Consider the following 6,816-nt stretch of genomic DNA (forward strand, 5'->3'; position numbering starts at 1 on the left):
TCCTTTTCTTGGTATTTCCCAGGTCAAAGGGTTATCATCTATGCCTGGTCCTGACACTCTAACAGTATTTGTCCATGCAGTCCATTTAATTATTAACATTGATTTAAGTAGCACTTCACAGTCCACAAGTGCTTTCAGCTACCACATCATTAAGATATCTGAAGGAGTGAACACAATTTCCTCCCAAACTAAACTTCATTCTGTACTTGCCTGTCTGCCCCACAGGGATTGTGGTACCCAGAAGTAGACCCATGATGTTTGTCCTTCAGTTTCTTACCTATGCAAAGCCCTTTTAAAAAGTGCTTGATTTGGACAGAAGCGTGGACTCCGTGGGGCCGTTCCTGGCGTCTTCTTCTTCCCCGCGTCCTCCCTGTACCGGCGCGAGGTGATTGTGGTTTCCACGATGAGCTCCCAGAAAGGGAACGTGGCTCGTTCCAGGCCTCAGAGGCACCAGAATACGTTTAGCTTCAGAAATGACAAGTTTGATAAGAGTGTTCAGACCAAGAAAATTAATGCAAAGCTTCATGACGGAGTTTGTCAGCGCTGTAAAGAAGTACTTGAATGGCGCGTAAAGTACAGCAAATATAAACCATTGTCGAAGCCTAAAAAATGTGTTAAATGTTTACAAAAGTCAGTGAAGGATTCTTACCACATAATGTGTAGACCATGTGCCTGTGAACTTGAAGTTTGTGCAAAATGTGGAAAGAAAGAAGACATTGTTATTCCGTTTAATAAAGAACCAGAAAAGACAGAAAATCCTGAAAGTAATCTACATTCCAACCATAGAAGTTGCAGAAGAAATGAAGAAAGCGATGATGACTTAGATTTTGATATTGATTTAGATGAGACAAAAGACAATCAAGTGGGTTAATATATTAAAAGCCAGTTTAAAAACAAAAACAAAAAACAAAAAAAAAAAAGTGCCTGATTTGCATGATGAGAGTCACCAAACCTCCAGCAAGAAATGAGTCCTTGGATTGTTCCTCCCACCATTAAATAGATCTAAAATAGCCTGACCATGTCCAAGGCTACGGAGGGCAGAACTGGGGTTGCTGTCCTGTTGCTGCCTGAAACCCACATGTGGACGAGCCAAGATGCATCCAGAGGGTAGGGGCAGGGCACAGCAGGGAGGAGGGCGGCTCCAAAGAACTAGAGTGGATGTTACAGAAGCAATGCATGTACATTTAACCAGGAATTAACTCAGAAATTCCAGAGTGAAGTCCTTACCTTGGAGACAAGAATCCCCATGTGACAAGTATAAAGGTTTCCTAGGATTTGGTGTTAATCTTAGAAATTAAGTGTTAATTGAATAATAATTTAGAACAGATCTAATTAAAGTATAAAACCCTATATATTAGTTTCCTGCGGCTGCCTGTAACAAAATGCAGTTGGCTGGATGACTTAACAAATATTTATTTCTCACAGTCTGGGGGCCACAAGTCCCAGATAAAGGTGCAGCAGATTTGGTCTCTCCTCGGCTTGCAGAGACTGCCTTCTCACTCTGTCCTCTCATGGTCTTTCCTCTGTGTGCCCACACTCCTGGTGCCTCTTCCTCTTCCTATAAGGACACCAGTCCTATTAGATCAGGCCCTGCCCTATGACCTCATTTAATTTCAGTTGACTCCTTAAAGGTCCTGTCTACAGATATAATCATATGGAGGGCTTGGGCTTCAACATATGGAGTTTAGGAGGACATACTCTACTTCATACAAACTATGACTTTCATTTTGTTATCTGCACAATGGGGATATGAATGTTTTCCTTATATACAGAGTAGTCAATCCTTTCTTCCTTTTGACCCTGGGGAGAGGAGAGGCCTCACTCTCTGTCTGTCCCAGACCCTTCTGCGTATAACCTGTGGGTTGGGTTAGGAAGGGGTCACTCTAGGTGAATGTTTGTGGATTCAGGACTACCAATACTATCTATGTGGTCTTTTATGCTTTAAAAGACTGGATTCTTATAGCTTCTTCCTCCTTTATCAGCTTTATCTGCTCAGTTTCCAGATGTTCCTGCATGAGAATGCAGAGGACAAGTGGTGGCTGGGTTCCTGCCAATGAAATAATGAATAAGGACTTGCTCTTACTTCTGAGTTAATACACCTTTAGCCAAATGGTCAGGTTTCTTTGTGGGCCTGAATATTCTAAGCTCACCAAGGAAATGTCAATAATACCAGTTACATTCACCACCACATTAGCCATATGACAGGTCAGGGGCTGATGTGGAAATAATCTCTTTCTGAACATTTATGCTCACTTGTTCCATCTTCCATTAAGGTTATGACTTCACAGAACAGATAGGAGAGATTTTCTTCTTTCTCCTTTTTTTTTTCATCCAGCCCTTGTGTTCAGCAGAGAAATAATTCACCATGTCAGTGAATGAAGTGGCCTTGGGCATGTGGGGAACACAGAAGATAGAGATGAGTGAGAGAAGTTTCTAGACCAGTGGGAAGGCAGATGCTTCATCAGGTGAATCATAGGTGCTGGGGGGAGGTTGTGCAGCCTGGAGGTGGAGGAAAGGGGAGGGGATGGACCAGAAGGAACCATAAGGGATTGTTTATCTACTTCCTCGGATTTTAAATATATTAAAATTTTTATATACTATACTCAAATATTTTGATAACTTTGAATAAGATAAATAAAATTCTCTTAACAAACTTGTTCACATCTGTTTCCCTCTGTTATTAAACTTTGATCAAATTTGAAAATTGAATACAATGGGTGCAGATTACTGTTGTTTTATTTTTGACTGTGCATTGAGGAGAAAGAGTAGAGTGGACAGAATAAAATGCAGGGTGCTGGTCAAGAAATGACAGACTATGGGGTGCCTGGGTAGCTCAGTGGGTTAAAGCCTCTGCCTTCAGCTCGGGTCATGGTCCCAGGGTCCTGGGATCGAGCCCCACATCAGGCTCTCTGCTCAGCGGGGAGCCTGCTTCCTCCTCTCTCTCTGTCTGCCTCTCTGCCTACTTGTGATCTCTCTCTCTCTCTGTCAAATAAATAAATAAATAAAATCTTTTTTTAAAAAAAGAATTCAACATATCATAAAATTAAAAAAAAAAAAAAAGAAAGAAAGAAATGACAGACTAGGAAGCTTCAAGCCCCCACACCCTCCAGAGTAAAATCAGTAAAATAACCAGAATCTGTCTGAACCAGCTCGGGCCCAGGGGCCCAAGAAGTTGGGAGCCACTGCTTTTTGAAACATTTTCTACTCCCATGGTTGCTGCCCCCAGCAAGAGTACCAAAGTCCCCTGGGATGTGTGTATGTTTCTGTGTCTGTCTGTTTTTCCAGCTTTCTGCACAGCATCCCCAACCAGCCAAAATCTCCTCTATGGGTTTTGGGACTGTTTCATGAGAACAATAGTGATAAGCATGTCACTCATCCCTGAGGCCTCAGTCGGTCTTGTGTGCAAGAGCACATGAAGATTGTGTCCAGGTGCAAAAGGCTGTTGTCCCCTTGGCTTGTCCTCACCATGTGAAGGGAATGTCTTCCCATTGGGTAAGCGGTCCAATTCTTGCAAAGAGGACTATGGTGCAGTAGGTCTGGGCTGCTGGCCTCTGCTTTGGACAGCTGGGGCAGTGAGTGAATGACTAAGGGTGCCAGGTATGTGGGGTGATGCCAAGGACACAGGGAGTCCAGGCCTGCGGATTCAGGATCTGCCCACCCAGTTTGGCCCTGGGTCTGAGTGGAAGGGAGAGGAAGAAGGGTTGGGATGGGGCTGTTTGCCTGAGGCTGTGGTGGGCAGGGGCAGAGAAACAGGCAGGGTGGCCCACCTTTGTTTCTGAGGACATTCTTTTGCTGACTTCTAACACCAGGATCTTCTTCTTTTATCCCCATCTCTCAATGCTCCTTCACAGCACTGTTTGCAGTCATAGGCCCTGGGTTTTTAAGTTTGAAGCTCATGGGAGATCAACACTGGTCCTTATTCTTTTATAACTATGCTTTAAAGAAAAAAAAAACTCTGATCTAGTCTACTTCTAAGGCCTTAATTATTAACTCTGTGCTTATAAAAACCCTAGATTTCTCATTCCATCCAGAATTCCTACATTTTCTGACTGAGATGTATTAACAGATATGACCTATTTTAAAAGTCCTACCAGGGGTGCCTGGGTAGCTCAGTGGGTTAAGCCTCTGTCTTTGGCTCAGGTCATGATCCCAGGGTCCTGGATTGAGCCTGGTGTCTCTGGCTCCCTGCTCAGCAGAGAGCCTGTTCCCCACCCCCTACTCGTGTTGGCCATCTCTGCCACTGTCTCTGTCTCTCTCTCTCAAATAAATAAATAAAATCTTATAAATGAATGGATGAATGAGGTCCAAGCTGGGAAAATGAATAAAGGGAAACCTCACTAAAAGGAGTTGGACCGCCAGAAGGGGGAGCTCTCACGCCCTACCACGTGTGGCAAATTGGAGATCTCAACAGGAATAGATTCACCTTATATTTCCCAAAGGAAGAAGTCTACTTTTCTAGCCCAGCAGGCAACAGCCCAGCCAATGAAAGACTATCACAACTCAGCCAATGAGGAGTCACTGTACTGCAGACTCCCAGTTTACTCCAGTGGACTTTTTGTTTGTTTGTTTGTTTGTTTATTATAACAGACGTTCCCAACTCCTGTTTCCTCTATAAAATAGCACTCCTCCCCTTCATTCTCAAGACTTGCCTGTGGTTTTGCTGTAGCTTGGGTGCCCTGAATTGCAATTCCCTTCTATTCCCAAATAAATCCACTTTGCTGGTAAAGTAACTGACAGTTCTATTTTCAAGGTTAACAAACCCTTCTTCCGTGTCTTGGTGGTCCTCCAGACATCGCATCTAAATAGAATCTACCACTGTTCACCTAGCGACACCTAGCGATCCTGATCCAACCTCCCCAAACATTTATACATCCTGTATCTCCCCGTGTCCTAGACAATCCATTGTCCTCTCCTGTCCTTTCTTCCTCTGATGCGTGTCTACAAACACTTCTCTCCATTTCCACAACTACCCAGTCGCCCACCCCTTCACCCAACTGTTCAACATTTCACTCTTTGAAGTACCTCTGTGTCATTTCCTGTTTGAGGGCTGTGATGAACAGAGTTGCTAAGAACATTCATGTCTGGGGGCCTGGGTGGCTCAGTTGGTTAAGCATCTGCCTTCGGCTCAGGTCATGATCTCGGGGTCCTGGGAATGAGCCCCACATCAGGCTCCCCACTCAGTAGGGAGTCTGCCTGTCCCTCTCCCTCTGCTCCTCTCCCTCTGCACAGCCCCACTGCCTGTGCGCGCGCTCTCTCTCTCTCTCTCTTTCTATATAAATAAAATATAAATATATAAATAAATAAATATATTATATTTATATATATAAATAATTTATATATAAATATATATTTATATAAATATATATATAAATAAATAATATATAAATAAATAAAAATAAGTAAAAAGAACATTCATGTCCAGTATTTTGTGTGGACATAGGTTTGTTGGACTTGGGGGTGAGGTCCTCCAGACCACTTTTGGGTTGAATGCGTCACTCCCTAGAAAGACCCACGGTGGGTGGAGGGAGAGTGGTCTCTCCCTCTTTGGGAGCTTTGTACTATCTCTCAATGAACTTTGTTTTTCTGCCCACCACCCTTTATCTGGTCTACCTCTTCAATCTTCGAAGTGGCATAACCAAGAACCACGGACACCGAAGGAAAAGAAATTCTGCAACATAGTCAACCTGGGCCCCACACTGAGAAGTGCTACCTCATTTAGCCCCAAACACAATGACATAGAGAACAAAGGCAAAAGAAATGTGTTCATTTCTGGATTGGGGGGCAGGGGCAGTGGGGAGAGACTCACAGGACTCTCACAGGAGTCCATGAAGGTAACTTTCTGGAGGTCAAAATGATTCTGCATGGCCCAAATCCCCTCTCCCCCACCACCACCACCATAAGTCACTTTATTGGCTTCAACCATCCAAGACCCCAACATAACAAAGACACTCTTTTCAGGCAAGACATTCCAAGGGCTTAGAGATTTTCTCCCAGAAGCCAGGTGAAGATCAGACCTTTCTTTGGAATGTGCAAGTTCTAAACATACCAGACCCACTGAGTCAATCATTGACTGGCCTGAATCCATTTCCTTTCCTCTGGAATAGATGCCTGGGATTGAGTTTCTGGGTCGTACTTGCGTGTTTTTATCATTGTGGTTTGCTTATTTGTAGAGCTGGGGCCGGGGGGAGGGGCGGAGGGCGGGGGCCAGGGTGGAGGACCTCCTCCAGAGTAGCTATAATGTCTTTATACCCCTACCAGCGGTGCATGAGTGACCAGTTTCTCCACATCCTCACCAACATCTGAGACAGTTTTCCCACATTTTGTCCAAGGCATTCTGGTAGATATGTCATGATACCTCACTGTGATTTTAATTTTTTCATGTGCTCCTTTATCATCTGTATCCTCTTCAGTGACATGCCTCTTCATGTCATTTGCCCATTTTGTAATCAGACTGTTTGCTTCTCACCAGTGCATTTTGTGAGTTTTTGTAGCTTCAGATATCCGCCCTTCGTTCGTGTGATTATTTGCTTGTGTAAACACTTCCCTTCAGGATGTACTTTGTTGTTTCGTCTTCTTAAAAGGATCTTTCATAGAACCTTGGTTTTTCCTTCTAATAAGCTCTAATTTGTCCATTTCTTTTGATGGGTCACACATTTGGTGTCAAGTCTAAAATCTCTTTGCCAGCCCTAGATCCCCAATTTTTCCCACAGACTTTTTTTCCTATGTTTTATATTTTATAAATAAGAGTTTTCTCTATTTGGTGCTAATGTTTGTATGAGGTGTGAGGTCAGGGGTTTTAGTGTAGTTCAGTTTGCC

The 6,816-nt window shown here is 43.6% G+C and overlaps 1 pseudogene across 1 annotated transcript; it reads left to right on the top strand.

Moving 5' to 3' along the window:
- The first annotated feature begins 307 nt into the window (after positions 1 to 307).
- Positions 308 to 920, top strand: LOC309847404 (uncharacterized protein C9orf85 homolog pseudogene; annotated as a pseudogene). Its single transcript has one exon. The product of its transcript is annotated as an uncharacterized protein C9orf85 homolog pseudogene (transcript).
- The last annotated feature ends 5,896 nt before the right edge of the window (positions 921 to 6,816 follow it).

Source organism: Mustela nivalis (genome assembly GCF_964662115.1).
Source record: "Mustela nivalis genome assembly, chromosome: 14".
In the NCBI taxonomy this organism is placed as follows: domain Eukaryota; kingdom Metazoa; phylum Chordata; class Mammalia; order Carnivora; family Mustelidae; genus Mustela; species Mustela nivalis.